Source organism: Gopherus flavomarginatus, chromosome 1, assembly GCF_025201925.1.
Source record: "Gopherus flavomarginatus isolate rGopFla2 chromosome 1, rGopFla2.mat.asm, whole genome shotgun sequence".
In the NCBI taxonomy this organism is placed as follows: Eukaryota; Metazoa; Chordata; order Testudines; family Testudinidae; genus Gopherus; species Gopherus flavomarginatus.
In genome coordinates, this window is record NC_066617.1 from 95,537,187 (window position 1) to 95,556,511 (window position 19,325).

General features: G+C 44.9%; 1 protein-coding gene across 1 annotated transcript in view; it reads left to right on the forward strand.

Moving 5' to 3' along the window:
* The first annotated feature begins 5,045 nt into the window (after positions 1-5,045).
* Positions 5,046-19,325, forward strand: part of TCF20 (transcription factor 20) — a 217,912-nt gene continuing 203,632 nt past the window's right edge. Inside the window, exon 1 of the mRNA XM_050953657.1 lies at positions 5,046-5,192. The gene's annotated coding sequence lies outside the window, so the exon portion shown is untranslated. The remainder of the gene's footprint in view (positions 5,193-19,325) is intronic.

Consider the following 19,325-nt stretch of genomic DNA (forward strand, 5'->3'; position numbering starts at 1 on the left):
ATTTTAGATGAGTCAAGTGATGGAGCTTCCACCACTTCCTTAGGGATGCTATTTTACAGCCCAATAGACTGTTTCCTTTGCTTGGCTTCACCCTATACAACTCTTCCTGATGTTTCTGCACCCTTGAAATATTTATCCACAGTTATCCTGCTGCTTCTTAGTTCTCATTTGGCCAACCTGTACATACCCAGGCTTTCTGCATAAATTAATCCTTTCCAGCCTTTTTATCCTTGTACGTTGCTCTTCTTTTCATTCCGTCCAACTTGTCAACATCTTAGTGGTACTGAGCTGTCCTGAACTGAACACATCCTCAAACTGTGGTCTCAACCGTGTTGTAAAAACCTGGACTATTTCCTATGTCTCTGAGAAGAGGCCTCTGCATTTACAGCCTCAAATTAAATTAGCTGAATAGTTTTTGCTGCTGTATCAAATTGCAAAAATATATTAAATTCACTGTTTCCCTTAGGTCCTTTGGTTTTACTGCTTCTGCTACTGGAGTCCATACTATTCCTTCCCATTCCCCTGCTCCTCTCTTTAATGGCTCATATGTTGCATCTACCATCCTTTCAGTCAAATTGGATTGGCTAGGACTCCCCTTTGGGGGTCCATCAGTGACACTTTATATATATGAGCCAACTCTCCCCCCCCCTTTTTTTTTTAACAAAATATCTTTTTTTCCACTCTGTCCCTCCAAGCTTTCCTACTCCACTGAAGTTCAATACTATTAAAAAGTGTATTTCTATGTCCCCAAATGTTCAAACACCGGCCCGTATGTTCTTAGTCTGTAACAGGAGGTTTTAAGCCTCACATAGCAGGGCTGAGGGTGTTGAAACTCTCTTTCTGGAGAATGGAAAGGGTGAATATTTCCTCACAAATGTTTTATCTCAGTTGTCAGGAATGCAGACAAGTTCCTCCAAGTTGAAAATGACGGGTGGGTGCCACAACGAAAAACTTGTTTGTGCTTTCTCAGGGGCCAGCCCAAGACTGTGAAATTAACTCCTCCAGGAACTAAGGACCATCACAGACCTTACTACCTTCTGCTTCAAGCACAAGGTGCATTGCTTCCACCTAACCTGCTCTAACCTAAACACAAATCTGCATGTACATTTGGAAGAAAACCCACACCTTTACCAAAACAAAACACACCACTCTACACACAGTTCTCCCTCTTGGGAGAGGACGAGAAAGAAAATGAACCACCTGTGACATATGTTAGTGGGATTGGTCCCACTATCAATTGTGAGGAACTTACCTGGCTTATACACTACCCTAGTGGAACTGGCTAATGAAAGGATCTGAGTCCTCGCTACCCCTTCCTTCCTTTACTCAGAGGCCTGCCTGACCTCGAGGACTCCCCGCAATTCTCCTGTGTGGTAGAGTCTCTGTAACTTCAACAAGGTTGGGCCCAGGATTCCTGGGGGCTTTACCCCAATCTTGTCCTAGTCACTTAGGACAGGGGCTAGCGTGTCCCCACTCCAGGGCGTCTGGAGGCTAACCCACTGATCATTACATACAGTTAAAAGCAAATACAATTTATTAAACAGCAATCAATTTAAAAAATAAGAAAAAATGGGAAAGGTTAAAGGAAAAAACATAACCCTGCCCTGTGGCACGGGGACATCACAACCAGTGTCTCTGGAATGTAAGGGAAGTTCATGGTCTGTTCCTCACACCCAGGCCTCCTGCCCAGGCCCTGGCTGTGCTGCAGGTCAGACACTTGCTCTGGAGGTGGCCACACAGCTTCAGGGTCTAGGTGGCAGGACCTTCTTCCCAGTGTCAGTCTCCTGCCCCCTCTGTCAGGGTTATGATCCCTTCTCCAAGTCTGGCCTGCAAGGCCTCTTGGCTGAAGGTGTTGCCCTGCACTGGGCCCTGCCCAGGGTTCCCTTTGCTCTCCCCAGCTGCTCACCGCATGTAGCTCCAGAGTGCTTCAGCCCCAGCCCCAGCCTCAGCACTGCTGCTGCTCTGCTTCCAGGGCTGGCTCCAGCCACCAGCTAAGGAAGCAGGTTCTTGGAATGGCCATACAAAGGGGCGGCACTCCATCCGCTATTGGGGCGGCATATCCAGGTCTTCGGTGGGAATTCGGTGGCGGGTCCGTCAGTCCCTCTCTTCTTCTTTGAGCTGCTGCCGAAGAGGAAGAGAGGGAGCGAAGGACCTGCCGCCTAACTGCTGCCGAAGAATGGAGCGGTGTGATTGTGCTACCGCTGAAGTGCTGCTGCTCTGCTTTTTATTTTTTTCCGCTGGGGGCAGCAGAAAACCTGGAGCTGGCTCTGTCTGCTTCCATCTTCCTGGGCTGCTCTTCTGGCCTCTATGGTTCTGGTTGCTGCAGCTCTCCTCCCAGCACAGGTCTGCTCCCTGGGCTGTTTCTCTGGCTCTTGCTGATGCTCTCCCTTGCTCAGTCGGCTTCTCTGGTTTTGTCTGGCTCCAGTTGCCACAGATTTGCTCCTCAGCTTAGGCTCCTACTCTCTCTTTAGCTCACCCGACTCTGTCCCAGGCAGTTCCAGCTCACATGGAGGATGGGACTCCCCTGGACTCCTGACCCCCTCATTAGCCTGCCCACCCTGTCAATCAAGCTTACCTGGAGTACTGGACTCTCCCCATTGCCCCTGGGGACTGTCAGTCTCAGGGTTCCGATTGCCCTTGACCTTTGCCTTTTGTACTGGGAGCTAGTCAACCAAACCCCCCCACTAAGTTTTAGACCTGGTCTACACTGGGAGGGAGGGGGAGGATCAATCTAAGATATGCAACTTCAGCTATGCGAATAACATAGCTGAAACCGATGTATCTTAGATTGACTTAGATTGACTTACTTTGCGTCCTTACGGCATGGGATCGATGGCCGTTGCTCCCCCATTGACTCCGCTTCTGCCTCTCACGCTGGTGGAGTTCCGGAGTCCATGAGGAGTGCGTTCGGGGATCGATGTATCGCATCTAGACGAGACGCGATACATTGACCCTCAATAGATCGATCACTACCCACCGGTCCGGCGGGTAGTGAAGACGTACTCTTAGTAAGGGACCAATAGTCTCCTTACATTAGTCAGTATGCAGTGTTGCTGTAGCCATATTGGTCCCGGGATACTAGAGACACAAGGTGGGTGAGATAATATCTTTTACTGGACTAACTTCTGTTGGTGAGAGAGACAAATTTTCAAGCTTAAATAGAGCTCTTCTTTTGTTAATCATATCACTTAATACACTACTGAAAGTTTCTCAGATACAATGGAATGAGGGCGCTGTAAAAATCTTTATAGACTAGAACAGAGTTCCATTCCATAGCTGAGGGAATCTGGCAGGATCAGTTAAAATGGCCAAATCATTAAAAGGCAGAAGAAAGTGTTTTCTTTCTCTCTCATTTAGGTTTCACTGTGCTCAGTTATGATGGTGTTTGAGAGAAAATTTTTTTTTTTTTTTTTTACCATTCCCCATTGGAAGATGTAATTGTGCTTTATTTACATTATAGTGGTATTTGGTTTTATGGTCTCTGGCAGAGTCCAGGCGCATGAAGCAGGACTGAAGCACAGCAGCACTCTTATGTAAAGCAGCAGGGAAACCCTCTTCAAGGGTTTCAGGTTTCTCTGGTGCAACCAAAATAAAGACAGACTAGCAAAGTCTTTGCTCACACTCCCTTCATGCCGCCGAGCAGTGTTTAAACACCATGCCAATACAAAATCAGCAGCAACAGTATGTCTAAAACAGGGGTCGGCAACCTTTCAGAAGCAGTGTTCCGAGTCTTCATTTATTCACTTTAAGGTTTCACGTGCTCGTAATATATTTTAATTCTTTTTAGAAGGTCTCTCTCTATAAGTCTAGATATTATATAACTAAACTATTGTTGTATGGTAAAATAAACAAGGTTTTCAAAATGTTTAAGAAGCTTCATTTAAAATTAAATTAAAATGTTGCTCTTGCGCTGCTGGCCCGCTCAGGCCGCTGCTGGTCTGGGGTTCTGTTCACCTAGGCCGGCAGCGGTCTAAGTGGGGCTGCGCCTGGGACCCTGGCTGCAAGGGTCCAGCAGCCAGAACACCAGACAGGCAGAGGGCTGTGTGGGGCCAGCGGCCAGGACCCCAGACCGGCAGCGGGCTGAGCGACCACAGGTTGCCGACCCCTGGTCTAAAAAGTCCTGCTCTTTCTTTTAGGCCAGCAGCCTACTGAAAGCTCCACTCTTTGTAGACACTGGTCACAACTAGACTCAGGTGCAGGTAGGAGGCTTTCGGTTTCCTTGAATTATCCTCAGCTCAGATGAGACTCTGAGAAGCATAGCCACTGACCCTAGTGGGCTTTCACCCCCCCAAAACCTACATTCTGTTTTGGCTCAGTGCTGCCCCCACTTAGGAGTACAGAACCTATCATATCTGTGAAGGCGACTGTGACAAAAGAATGAAAAGATGTTTAAAACCTGGGCACTTTTTCAGAGAAGGGCTGCAGATTAGTTCACTTTAGCTGAATCACTAAGATGTTTCTATTCACAGAGATCTTTGCCATTCTTTGAAATCTGGTCATTTTCCCTAGGATTTGAAAAACCAAGGGCCCTCGGGAGGCTTAGCAGAACTGAGGGAAGTGGCCCCATTGGTGAGGCTGGGAAAAGTCTGATTCAGCCTGTGGTGTTCATACTACAGGTTTCAGCTGTGTAGAAGAGAACTAGATCTCAGCTGCTTATGAGGAGCCTGCCAGGGTCCCCCACCAAAGCACAGTCCTTCTCCTTCTGGTCCCAGGATGGGAAGGAAGCAGGAGAGAGGGGCTGAGAGGGGGAGGAGGTGAAAAGAGAGGATGCAAAGAAAAAGAAATCAGACAAAACACTCTCCTCCTACTCCTCAAGGCATCACTATGAGATGTCAGAACCCTAATCAACACCAGCTCCAGGCCCCATCCTCCCAGCCCCAGCTGCCATGAAAGCCAGGCCCTGCCAGCAGCAGCTCCTCCTCCTCTCTGTCATCAGCCAGTCTGGCCTGACACATTGAGCCCGGGCTGCTGAGTATTGTCCTAAAAGCAGAAAGAGAGAGAGAGAGAGGAAAGGGGAGGAAAAAAAAAAAAAAAAAAGAAGAGAGAGAAAAAAAAAAAATCACTCACTCAATCACATGACCTGACAGGATTTGTAACCATTTCTTTTTGTGCCACAAAGAATGTTAAATACATATACTAAAGCCCCACAAAAGGAAAGGAGCTAAAATGGGACAATAAGGAAGCCTTGCAAGGTAAGATCCTTTTCAAAGAAAGGCTGTGACTTTCTAGGGTAGGGGGAGGTGTTCATTTCAGGCTCCACCACTCTGCCGGGGGGACTTGTTTAATTTCACATGGCTGCTGCTTTGCCAAGGGTCATCAGCAGAGGAAAAGTGACTAACGCAGGAAGGAGATTGCGCTGGTGCTTCTCCAATTCTTTATTTTTTAAATTCTGCTTGTCCTGATTTTTCTGTCCCCCATAGCGCTACTGAGGACATGTTAGTGTGTGTATGTTCCTAACCGTTTGGAAAAGTAGATGTGCAGCCTTCATATTTTTTAGGAATATACTACAACCCTTGCCCCAAATATATTGCCTTTGATGTTGTACTGGAGGAAATGGGAGCTATTAAAAGCTAGTTTCTAGGGGAAAACAACATCAGTTGGGGGTGGGGTGGAGGGTAGGTTAAGCTGGAAATAGTTAAAACAACTAAAGCTCTTTAGATATGTAAGTTTTTTTTGTCAGATTTTAACAGCTTGGAGGAAGGGGAAACTGCATTAATTTGTGTGTTTGTTTTAAATAAAGGGCTTGTAAAAGGAAACAGCAGGTCTGGCTTTTTTTTTTCTTTGAATTTTCGTTGTGTGGTGTTTATTGTGGTTTTTAAAAAAATCCCAAATGTAACCTGAGCTCTTCATCTCCTCCCCCTGAGAAAGGGGTTTGAAAAATGACTGTTTGCTGAAATGTATTATTGAAGGCAGGAGAAGGGATGTGGTGATGGGGGAATCTGTAGCTCTCACATTTCACATTCTTTAGCAACCTTCCCTTTTCTTAAGTGTGTACGGATACATATGCACACAAACCAGAGGTTTTTAGAAAAGCAGGCCCCAGTACAGTTAACCCTTTGGAATTAATCTTTCTTCTTCTTACCGTTTGTTTTTTTAAAAAGTCATAATCCTGCTCCCCAACAGAGAAAGAGAAGGGGAGGAATGGAGGGCGGGGAGAGACAATGCTATCTGTTTTACAAGGGGCATAGGGAGAGAAAGTTTGAATCAGGGCAGTTTCTATACAGTAAGAGGGAAAACTGGCTGCTGAAAGCTATGCAAAGAGCTGGATGACATTTTTTTCCTTCCCTTGATATTTTCCATATGGTTCCACTCCTCTTGCATGGATTCCTGTCAGTCATGTGGCTACTGGGTGTCTCTGCATTCAACAGCCTTCAACCTCCATTTGTTACTTAAAATTTTGTAATGATCAACAAACACTTAAAGCTTAATAATAATATTTAGTACCTAGCTCTTATATTTTTGTGTTTGTGATTTGCCTTTTTATTTTTATTTTTATTTTTGCTGCACCCAAAAGGCTTTTACAAACCAAAATGTCATGCTTTTCTGAATTTTGCAAAGGATTGCGTGGCAATTCTCTCTTCTTTTTAAAGCTTAGTCCAGATTAAAAACTGTCTCTGAGCCCTGATCAACACCTACAATTTTCAGGTCCACCTAGCTGTGTCATTCAGGGCTGTGAAAAATCTTGTGCCCTTAGTGCTGTAGTTAGGTCAACTTAACCCCCTGGTATAAAAGCAGCTAGGTTGACAGCAGGATTGTTCTATCAACCTAGAATAGATCTGCCTCTTGGAGAGGTGGTTACCTAAATTCGTGGTTTTCAACCGGTGGTTCACAGACCTCTGCCGGGTCCACAGACTATGTCTAATTTCTAAAGGCGTCCACACATGAAAAAGGTTTAAAACCACTGACCTAAATCAAAGGAAAAAACCCTTCTTGCTGCAGTAGGAAGCATTTCTACTCTGGTGCTACAGCTGCAGCACCCTAGCTGTGCCACAGTAGCGTAGACATACCCAGAGCCACATCGCTGCTGGCTGTAGGCTGTCCTCCCTTTGCCCACTGTGATTTTGAAGTTGATAGACAAGTGGTGGGTGTACATGTGTGACACATTCCCTGGGCTCAGCCTAATCCTATGTTGAAGGTTTATGACTGGACCTCTGCTGCAGATGGGGATAACAGGGTGGTCTGACCCACGGTGGTCTGAAAATATCTCAGCAGAATTTGCACAGGAAATTTTGTGAGAGCTTGTGGGTGTGGTGAAGAGGGTTATGTGGAGTTTGTGGGTAGGAAGAGGGGACTGTAGGGAGGTAGGCTGGTGAAGATGGGCCTGTGGGCAATTTGTGATTGCCAGTAAAGAAAGAGGGCAGAGTTTGTAGCAGAGGTTACAGAGCTTTATGGAAGTAAGGTGTGTGTGTGTGTGGGGGGGGGGGGGGGTTTATAGGAAGCCTTGGGGAGGGCATCAAGTCTTGTGGAAAATTGTTAGTGTTCTCTTCCAGCTCTCGCTCTCTCTGCATTATCTTAAAGCCTTGTGTACTGTATGAAGATAACTTGCTCCTGGGCATCTTCCTTGACACACCAAGTAGTCACCTTTGCTGATTCTTAACAAAACAGCCTGATTATCCCAGCTCTGTCCAACTAGGAGTGTTTCTGGGCTGCAGGAGCTTTTCCTCTGCTGTGTGTGTGTGTGTTACTTTGGAATATTCAAGGCAGGAGAGAGAGGGAGCCTCAGTTCCCTTCCGCAAGAAGATGCTGAACTGGACCTGGATGGGCTTTATCTCTTATTTTTAAATAAAAATAATAAATAAATAAACCCAGGAGATAGGGTTAAGGCCCCTTCCTCTGTCCCCCTCCCTCTTTAAATGCAGGAAATGGACCAAAATGGATGGCCATTTTTGGTGATAGAAGATTGCTCTCACACAAGGGGAAGACAGTGAGAAGAGGGGAAGCCCAGGGTGGCTAGTACCTTCTCATATTATAACATCTCCCTGCATGTTTCACAGCTCTTCAGGCTGGAGATTTGGGGGTGCAAAATGAGAGATTACTTGGTATTATCAACACCAAGTGTTCAAAGAATGTGAGTCAGCCCCCCTCCTCGCCAAAAATCATGACTGGCTTTAAAATGCTGACACTTTAAATGAGAATGATTTTGGAGTTCTTTTTGTCTTCTGAGTGAGCCTTTATGACTCACATTTTCAAGCTTTTCTCTGCAACTGGAGGGCTGGAAAGGTAATTTTTTTTTATGAAAGCTGAGATTCTCAGGCAACATGGCTCCAGGTGAAACAGCAAATATTGGAAGACTCAGGATAAAATCGTGAGAGCCGGCAATACTGATTTTTTTTTCTCTCTCCTCCTTCTTGCTAGCTTCCTACACTCTCAGCCCTGCCTGGAAGGGGCTCTCTTTGGGGGAGAAGAGAATTCACACTCCCCAGCCAATTCTGTGTCTGCAGATTGGTACCAACTGTGATTATGGCTTTTTGATGTAAGCAGTTATGTTGCCAGGGTCTGGACTGAGATGCCCCTAGCTCACTTTACACAGGCTACTAAAGAACCATGAGAATCTAATGACTATGGCTGGTTATTTATCTTTGCAGAAAATGAGAGAAAAGTCCTGGAGATGGGGATGGGGAACACACAAAAGTAATATTTCTGGGGTTTTTTTAATTAAACGATTTATAAACTTATTACTTAGTTCACTGGCCACAAACTTGTAAAAAAAAAAAATCATAGTGGAGTCTTCTTCAGAGCTGGTTTAGCTGAGCTAACAAAGATAATGGGAGAGTCTCCTTGCTGCAGCCCTCTTCCACTGTTCTAGGGCCTTAAAGGGGCCTTATAAGTGGTGGAACAGTCCCCTGGGAATTCTGTCAGTACAGAGGCAGCATAGGGCTGATACAGGCAGCTTTCTGCATTGTCTCTGATATAGGGATGTGATGAGATAGATGTGGGCAGACGGCAGGAATGGCTGATATAATCTGGCTATTCTAGGCTTCAGAGCACCCCTTAAGAGAGCCATGCAAGGCTGCCGTTAGCTCAGCTTGCATTGGGGGCCATAATAGCCCGCAGAGAAGACCAGAATTAGCTTTGACTCCTGTACAGTGCAGATTGTGACCCATTGACTTTCTACTGGAAAAATCCCTAGATGTCCATTTGTTATGAGAGTTATAAGAGTGACACAGCATCAGTAATGAACTGTTGGTCACTGCTGACTCAGACAGGACTGCTTGACATCAGTGATCTAGAGGGGAAAGGTTCTGTATCCCATAAATAGATCTCCCTTTTAAGGCAAATTGCAAAGCATCATAAAATGTGTTAGAAGTTTGACTCTTCTCATTAATAACATTACAAACAACTTTTTTTAACCTCCCCCCATTCAATGACTTGGCAAATAAGTCGAAGGAGAATGAATTCTTTTTTTGCACAGTTTTAAAACAAAATAGTTAATTCCACATATACCATTCTGTTAACGATCTGGGATTTTAAGTAGTTTCTTCATTTATTTAAAACAGCTTTGCAGTTCACCTTTAAAATCGCTTCCCACCATATGGCCTAATCATTTCCCTATGCCACACTTTTTTCTAATTATCAAACCCATTTGCTTTAAAATAGGTGTTTTTAATTTCACAGCCTTGTCTTCTCCTGCTTGATCTTGCCCTGAAGCCAGGAGGCTGAGTCTGTGACATCACGTTCATTCTCTATGGCAACAGGCAGTGATTTACTTATTTAAATTTAATTAAAAAGCAGCTTTCAAATTCTAGGTATCTTATATATTCTGTCACTGGGTGACTGACTCTTTAAAGGGAGATGGGTCCAGTCCCAATTGTGACATATTTAGTTTGCTTGTACAGGTGGAGAGCACAGTATTGCTAACCTCAAGAGATCATCAATCATGAGATTTAAAAACCCATCACATCATATTTTTAAATACTCTTTACTCATCTGCCAACATGTGTGTGATAATTTCAGGTTGAAAAGTCAACCTTAAATGCCAACCTCTCCCTGGCTGCTCTGATGGAGGCTCCATTTACCATTTTCTCCCCCCTAAGAGTGGGGAACTGCCATCCATTTTCTATTAGTGTCTTGACTCCCTCCCCTCCTAGTTTACCACCCATTTTTAATCAAAGAAAATAAGTAGTTCAAGAACAGCTGAGCTAATTAATGCATCATGGGTCACGCTTGCAGATAGAACTTAATTTACTTTTTAGAGTTGATGAGTTACAGATATACATATCAAAGAACTTTAAACTTATATCAATCATTCATATAAGCCATAATGTCACAGTAAAAACAATATGGAATTGGTTTAGCCTTTTGCAAGAATCCATCCTTCCCCCTGCACCCCATTCTCCTGTAACTCCTAAATCTGCTTCCCTTCACCCTCCCCATCCATCTTTTACAGTATCCCTGCTGCACCTCTCAGTCCCCTTGTCCCGTCCAGCTCCTGGCCCACAGAGTGGCAGCCATTTGCCTGTGGGCATGGCTCCAATCTCACTGGAAACAGGAGGAGGTGGCAGCCACCTTTATTAAGGGCAGCTTTGTTGTCACATGCATGTAGACTGTAGGGAAATGGCATCCATTTTGCTGGCGTCAGCCCCACTGATGGTAACAGAGGATGGTAGCCATTTTGAATGAGGGAAGATTTGTGAGTCAGGCAAAAAAACACCCCAAAGTCTCCAGAGCCAGGATAAAATCACAAGAGTTGGCAACACTGAATAAATGAGCAAAGTCACATGACAAGCCAGTCATGTGGCGACATCAGATCTTCTGGGGTGGAGATAAGACCAAATTCTGAGTAGAATTGGAGGGGGAGAAGGGAAGCTCCAGTAGGACATCCTGGGAGTAGCTGCTTGGTGGAATCACTGCAGCAACCAGTCCAAGCTGGAAGGTCAGGTGATCCAACCTGAGTGAGGAGAAACTGAGGCAGTAGCTAGCCTGAAGCCAGACCAGGTTGGCAGTGCTGCTACACCCACAAATAAATTTTTTTCTCTCTCAACCTGTTCCTCTCCAGTTGGACTCATCCTCTCTGGAAAAATCTAGGAAAAGAGCACCTGACATAGGCGCTGACTCTGTGGGTGCTCCAGGGCTGGAGCACACCCAGGGAAACTAGTGAGTGCTCTGCACCCACTGGCAGCCAAGCTCCTCTCACCCCATGCCCCAACTCCTCCCTTGAGCGCGCTGGGTCCCTGCTCCTTCGCCTATGTTGCAGCGCTTCCCACCCAGCTGCCGCCAAACAGCTGTTCGGCAGCGTTAGCATGCTCGTGGGGTGATGAGAGGAGCGGGAATGTGGCATGCTCTCAGGGGAGGAGGCGGGGAAGAGGTGGGGCCAGGGTAGGGATTTGGTGAAGGGGTTGGAATAGGGGCAGGGAAGGGGTGGGAAGAAGTGGGGCAGGGGCGGGCTCTCATGGAAGGGGTGGGGCCTGGGGTGGAGGTGATTGGTCGAGCATCCACAGGAAAGAGGGAAGACGGCACCTATGGCATCTGATAGCATATCCTGAAGTTCAAGAAATCTGGGGAAGTGCTTGAAGGTGAGTTCTGGTGTCCCAAAAAACTTCACTGAAAATGTCAGGCTGCCTATTTGAAGCAGGGAGCTGTTAGCTCTGGCATGTCAGCTGATCTGTGGTGTTCTTCAGTAGTTAATGTGGTTTCTAAGGTAGCCAGGACACAGACCATTCAGGGCTTTGTAGGTAAGCATCAACATCTTGAACTTCACCAGGAGAAGCCACTGTAGATCATGGACAATGGATGTCATTCATGTGCTCCCTGCACAATATCCTGCTTATCAGGTGAGCAGCTGCAGTTTGCACCAGTTGCAGTTCTAAAAAGTCTTCAGGGAGTAGCACTGAACTATAAGATCACTTCAGGATTGGGCAGCAAAAGAGCTCTAATTTGAGCACAAATATCTGCAGGGCTCTACATACCAATCAGCCCTTACTTCTCCGCTGCTGCTGGCAGTGGTGCTGCTTTCAGAGCTGGGCATCCTGCCAGCGGCTGCTGCTCTCCGCTTTACTTTCAGAGCTGGGTGGCTGGAGAGTGACAGCTGCTGGCCAGGCGCCGGTGGGGGGCGGGATGTAAACTACTACAGATACAAAGAAGGGGGGGCCGCAATCAAGTAAGTTTGAGAACCACTGCTGTAGTGTATCAGTGAAGTGCTCCTAGCGTAGACATGGCCTTAGAGTGATATATCTAGGCTGGCCAGGTGTCAGGTTTTCAACTGGAAAGTCTGGTTGAAAAAGTGACCTGACAGTGTCTGATCAGATCTACTGACCGGACATCCAAAGTCTGGTTACTACGGGCGAGGGAGGTGGGGAGGCACCAGGTCATCACCACGCCAGCCCATACTCAGCTAGTGTCACTTTCTACCTGCAGCTCCCAGCCCCGGCACTGCAGGCAAGTCCCTCCTGACCCAGCGGAGGAGAGTGGTAGGGAGAGGGGAAAAGCAGCGACTGACTGGTGGAGAAGGGAAGAGAAGCAAATGGGTGTATGTGACCTTGGGGGAAGAGGTGGGGCAAGGGTAGGGCCCCAGGGGAAGAGGTGGGGCAGAGGCGGGGTCTTGGGGGGAAGAGGTGGGACGGAGGAGGTTGTGGCATTCCTTCTGGAGTGTCTGGTATTTAAATACTGTATTACAAAGTTGGCAACTCCAGATATAGCTGAGTGAGAAGTGGATCCCTTCAGATTTAAGCAAGTCACAGAGTGCAAGACTGGGGTGTCCTGAGATTTTGAGTGCTCTAATTTATTTTTACACAGTTTAACACAATAGGGCCCTAATCCTAAATGGATTCTCAGGGCACTACTGTAATGCAAATAATACTTTGTGGTAGCCAGGGCAGAGGAAGTGTAAAGGGAATGATGGGGGGCATTGGCAGTAAGAGAGGAAATGGCAAGGTAAGGGAACTTCTGTTAGGGGAGGTAGGAGGATGCTGGAAGTCAGGTGAATTGGTATCAGGCCTGGAAAAACTAGCACTGAACTATCAAAATAGGTGCAGCTGGAGCGGACGGTATCACAGCATTGCTACGTACTCCCCACCCCCTTTTCTGTGGAATTATTTTCCCTTAGAAGACATTCCAAGTGGCTTAATTATCAGGCTAAGTGGTGTCTCTTTTGTACTGTCTGTAGTAGGAACTGGACATGGTTTAATCTGCCTTTTCGAACCATGTAACTAATAGATATGTTCTTCTCTGGATTGCACTAATGTGAAAGAAGAGAACTTCCAGGAGCCGATATGGTCAGAAAAGTGACTATGAAACTAGACCGTCTTATTCAGCAGAGCTGCTTCCTGTGCATATTCAGAGTCATACGTAGGTGCTGACTTTAATGACAGAAGTAGGTTTTTGCTCCTGTTAGCCCTGCAGAGCCCACACAGCTATGACAGAGGGAATTGGATTCTCTTTTGGCTTGTTCATTATCATCAACAAAATTATCAGCAAAATTCCAGTTGCAGAATCATTATTTCTCGTGATGGTGCACACTGGAATGACCCCAGCTGAATTTGCAAGGCTGGCAGTTAGATGCACTATTTTTCTTAAACTAGTAAACTAGGCAAAATTGATGTAGAAGTCATTGAAAGATAAACATGAAACCTCAAGATGCCATTTTAGTCACTTAAAGTGCATTATTGCATTTTAAAATGACACACTCAGTTCACGTTCAGATTGTAACATCCCTCATTCTTTATTATGAGTGTTATTTGCGTACATGTGTGGTCTTTGTGCCATAAGAGTTCATCTGCTCCTGTTGCTTACCCACACCTGGAGGCAGAAATCCACTCTAGTAACATCAGCCTTAATTTCTGCACAGACTGTTTTGTCATCTATAAAATAGGGGAAGGTACCTTACAGGGTTGCTGTGGAGATAAATTGATTGTCTGTAAATTGCTTCTAGGGATAAAGAACAAGGGAAGGAGGGACAGAAAATGGAGAACGTAGTACTATGGATGTTTTTTCTAAATAGACTATTTTTCCCCTGTGAAAAGAGCTGCCTATTTTTTCTAAGCCTATCACAGGGTAATGTTCACAGGGTAAGAAAAGTTTGTCACCATTAATATGCTGACTGTAAAATGTATTTTTAAGTTTGTAACTATAACTGGCATTTCTGAACATAGTTCTGATGGTAGCCATTTTGTTGAAAAATAGTAAAAGTAGTATAATGTGACACCACTAGCTGGAGAGCCCAAATGAGATTAAAAAAATACTTATGGTTATGATTAAATCACAGGTGCCACTAGTTTACATTCTCTTTGAGCCTTCAGCCTGCATAACTTTTCAACCAGATGGTTGCCTTCAGCAGTGCCAACAGTAGTTAAACCTTAAAAACAAACAAAAAAATTCACATTTTAATTCTTCTCACTGCAAAGTTCGCAGGACTAAGCAACTTGAGAGCGGGTTTCCTTTTTCTTGCCCTCACTGGAAAATTAAGTCATATTAAAGCACAACCTTGTTAACACTGTTAAATATGACTTTTCAGTCTGTGTAGCTCATGTTCTAACATGACTTAATTTTCTAGCGCAGACAAGGGGAAACCCCTTAAGCCATACGTTTTCTCCTTCACACCCTGTGTTTGAAAGCAAAAGCCTATTTAAACTAGAGAACGGAACTGTTGGTAATTGAAGCAATGCGCAAGTGTAGGTACCAATAATGCTGCGAGTCCACACTAGCAGTGCTGTTTGGGGTGCAAGCTGATAGCAGTTTTACCCCACATTTACACTACTGCTGTGTTACACGGTCTTCTGGGTGCCTCTCCTATAGTTCCTTTTGTAGCCACCTGAAGCAGTAGCTTCTGAAATATTTTGACAGACTGTCTGAGAGCCCAGTACAATTATGAGAGAAGAGGTCAAACTTCCATAATTTCCCAGTAAATCCCATAAACTCTCAATGACCACCATAAGTTCCTAGGCTCTTTTTCAAAATGGAGGCCAGGATAAAAGCTTGTCCCTTGCTCCTGTGTTTCTGCTGTAGTGTTTGAAAAGCAGTTGTGAGGATGTAGTGGTAGGGTGTCCAGGCAGTACCTGTTGAGAGACTCAGACCAAGACTAGAAGTTCATGGTGTTCAGCATGCAACAGTCAAAACCATTCCCAAACTGCCTGAGTAGGTGACTCTTTGCTGTGCTTGCAGCTGATCACCAGGTGGAGTGGTGCTTTGTGTCTGGACCATGGCCACAGCCTGGTGGGACTAGATTGTTCATCCCAGGTCTCAAGAACAGCAAAAGCAGCATACGTTAAGGATGAAGAAGACAATTTTTCTGGATCTCTCTGGTGAGCTAGCCCTGAAATGGCAGTTCCAGACTGCAAGGATAAGCTCTCCTTGTCATTGAAAAGCAAGTGGTGGTTGCCCTGTGGTGGCTGTCTGCCCTGGGTAATTATTAGGCATCATCGTGGGGTTGAGAAGTCCATCGGTGTGCTGTTGTGACAGAGGTTTGCAGGGCAGTATGTATCAGCAGTGAGTTCTTGGGTGTGGGGGACACAATCAAAATGATTAATGTGCTGGAGCTCACTAAGTAAGTTAAGCAGCGCAGGAGGTGTAAATGGAACCTATGTGCACATTTTGTGTTGTCTTTCTTGCCCAGGAGTACGTTGACAGAAAGGGTGCTCCTCAGTGGACATAAAGGCCTTTCTGAATCATTGGGTATTCATGGATGTCTATGTAGGAATGGCAGACAAAGCAGAACTTTATTCCCACTGAACAGCTCTGATGGTGGTGGTATTTCTGTCCCCACTTGGCTCTGTCTGACCCTTTGTACTCTCTTTAGGATGGCTAAATAAACCTCTGCCTGATGAAACGAGACAGAGATTAAACCATATACTTGAGTCGTTCAGGAAGATGGTAGGTTAGAGTGTGCATTTGGGAGTCGGGAACCATGGTGGAAGTGTTTGACCTGCAATGAATGTTCAGTGGCTAACGTCGTGATTATTTGTATTTTCCTGCTGCATTTTGCATAAAGTGAAAGCAAAGATGATGATGTCAATGAACAGTGAAGTGCTAAGGCGATTGGGCTGGAATTAACTTATGCACATCTGGACAGACAAGTGGTCACACCTGAGGCTGTTAGCGTAGGCTTCAATTGCCATGCTGCATAAATTAGAAATGCTCCATATACCCACTTTCAAACTGGTGATGGGGAATTGAGTATGGAACAGTGAAGTGAATATAACTTGGGATTTGTAGTGTATAGTGAATCATTTCATGCTGTGATGCAGCTGTGTTTCTTTTAATGTGTGAGACCTAAATTCTCTTTCTTTGTATGGTGAGGAGGTTTATGGAAGAGTGGATTATTGCAGTGCTTTGCTTTTCAGGTGGCAGGATTATACTGCAGATGGCTTTACAAGGGTTTTGTGTGCTAATAGTGAGAGAGATGATAGAGGAGTGAACTGATGATGTATTATATTAAATAATAGTATCACTGATGTTCAAAGTACAAAGAACCTTTGATTTCAACAATAAATTATTTTACATGCTGACAAGCTTACAGGCCATGCAAAATATAACATATATAAAATGACAATAGTACAAGAGTAGAGGCAATACAGATCTTTTCTTACTAGCACTTGAAGTGCCTTTCATTGGGATGTACATTTTCTTTTCCATCTTCTTGCACGTGGGTAGAAGAATGCTTGGGAAATGATTGGGAGGGAGTTGGAGGCAGTCCAAGAACTATTGTCCTAATTGATGCCATGGGTATTGGGTAGGTGGAGCGGATACAGGAGCAGGTGCCAGCTGCTGGGTCAAAGTAACTTTTTCTTGTGCCTTTTACATAGACAGATTCTTTTAGAATTGGCTGTTCTCCATTTGTATCTCCTTCCTTTTAGAATAGATTCCTGCATAACTTCCTTGTTGTCCTGCCTCTCCATGAGCTTTTCAGTGTTGTCTTTCACAGGTGATCCTCATCTTGTGCTCTTTAAACTGGTACAAAGGCTCTGCATCTGGTTCTCTTAGTTTTTCCTCTTCCTGGAGTCAGTCTGCATACCTTCCTACCTGTTCTCGGACATCCGTATTGCTGGAATGCACAATACAGTGAAAAACAAGAAATCAGTGTTGATCGTAGCAGTGCTCCATCAATCTCTTGGAATACTTAGACATGCTATAAAAGTAGCAGTTTTAGTTCAGTTTTGAATTCCAGTGCCTACTTTTAAGCCACTCTGTTAGTTAGTGGCATAGAAATGCTAAGGATATATTAGAAGTCACAGAGATTACAGTAATAAGATAGGGTGGGGATTACTTTAAGGTGAAAATGGGGCTGATGAAGATGGAAGGAGAGGAGCATATGGTGATCACTGCAATAGAGTAACAAAGATGGCTTATTACAAGCCCTCAGAAGAACATTTCTTTGTGGAGGCTCCCAGCCAGGGAAGAAAGAACTGTTCAAGGGAATGAGAAGAAAGCCTGATAAGTTTTGCACTATAATTATTAGCACATATACTATTTGACCAGTTCCACAAATGGAGCTGGTGTGAGAGTTTCTAGATGTGGTACGGGAAGGGATATATGTATTTCCAAAACTTGTTTGCAAAGATTAAGCATTTGGTTTTATCCGACGCTTTTGGACACAATTGCTAAGGAGTTGGGTGGGTGGGAATAAGGGCTAAAATTAATAAGTAGGACTGTTCAATTGTCATTTTTGCACCCCTTACTCATGGCCTGTGTTAGTTGAGCATCAGTTTAATTCCTAAACATGCTTTGCCCTGCTTCGAGGATATGAAATAGAATGAATCTGATTAGCAATGCTTTTCATGCATTAAATGAGTTATTGCAAGCAGATAAAAGCACCATGCTACTAAGGCACCATAGCCAAGCATATGTGTTGACAGATACAATGTAACGTAACTGCCATGGCCATGGAGCCCAGTTTGTAATTTCTTGTAATAGAAACTGCTTCCTTTTAAATTGCAGTTTCTGTTTTACTTTTTGATTTGTCTCCTTCCTGCTTGTCTGCCATTTTGAGTCTGGTCACGTGGCATAGCTCATCCAGCTGGTATGCAAGCCCCGCTGGGTGCTTCCACCCTGAATGGAAACAATGGCTCCTGCAGCCAAAAGGAAGGGGGAAGGGATGCCAACTTGAGAATCCCAGTTTGGTTCCCTCATTATTCCCAAGAATAGGCGAAGCAGCTGCTGCTCATGCTGTGCTGGCGGAGAGAGGGAGGAATAATGGAGGGATGAGAGATGGGCACTGCTGCTCTTGTGTGACACTCTGTCCGTTTTAAAAAACACAAACCAAAACACTAATTGTGGAGTTTATAGAAACCTGCACAATTTTTCCCTCTGCCTAAAAATCAGCCCTGCGTCAGTTCATCTTGCAATAAAAACTGTGTACCTGCGGCATAAGGCTTTTCCTGCCATGCTGACTTGGCCACTGCCTCTGCTACGCTGTCCTGCTTGTCTCTCCCCCCACATCCCAAAGAAGGGTCTGGCTCCTTCCCCAGTGGCTGTCTGGTTCAAGGAGTTGCTGGTCCTCCTCCTTTGTTCTTCCTCTTTATTGAGCCATGTGGTACTTCTGGGCAATGCATTAACACAATGGGCTGGATGGAAAGGTGGGTCTTGAGCATTTGGTTCAGCTCATCAGAAAACTGGGGAAGTCTTCTTCCTGTGACCAGATCATTTTTTGTCCCAGGACCTCCAGTCTTTTTTCGTTTTCTTAAAGACCTTGTGGTGTTCTTGGTGATGCCCATCTCTGCCAGATGATGTTGGTTACTATGAAAAGAGTGCACATCTTAGCTCCATGGTTTGTGCAGTGCTATTTATACGGGTGATTGGCTTACAGCCAGTTTGACACTTATGTTGTGGAGGGGAGAAAGCTGATCAGACTGGCCAGCTAAACAATGACAGATATAGATTGGTAGTGGAAAGTTTGCATCATTGGGGCTATGCCAGCCATCTTCATCCCCACTGGGACTGCTTTGGTGGAGACTGGCACAGTGAGGGACTGCATGGTCTTGCTTAAAGCAAATACTATATTCTAATTCTAAATACCACAGATGACAATTTCGTAACTCAAAAAGTGTTGCAGCCAGTATGGGAGAATTCTATATTAGGCCTCGTCTTGACAGATAAAGAGAGACTGATCACAGAACTAAAAATCAATGGTAGCTTAGGTACAAGTGATCATGAATTAATACATTTATTCTGTTTACACATTAAAAAGTCCAAACCGGCACAGTTGGTGCTTTAAAAGGGCTAGTTGCACAAAGCTGAAAACAACTATGAGTCAAAGCAGCTGGGAGGAACAATTTAATCAGAAAAATGTGAGTGAAAATTGGGAAGCCACAATCAAGGAAGAAGGCCATATTGGTTTAAAAACCAACTTGGTTTAGAGGAGAAGTGAAGGCAGAGAAATCTGTGGCCAGCACTGT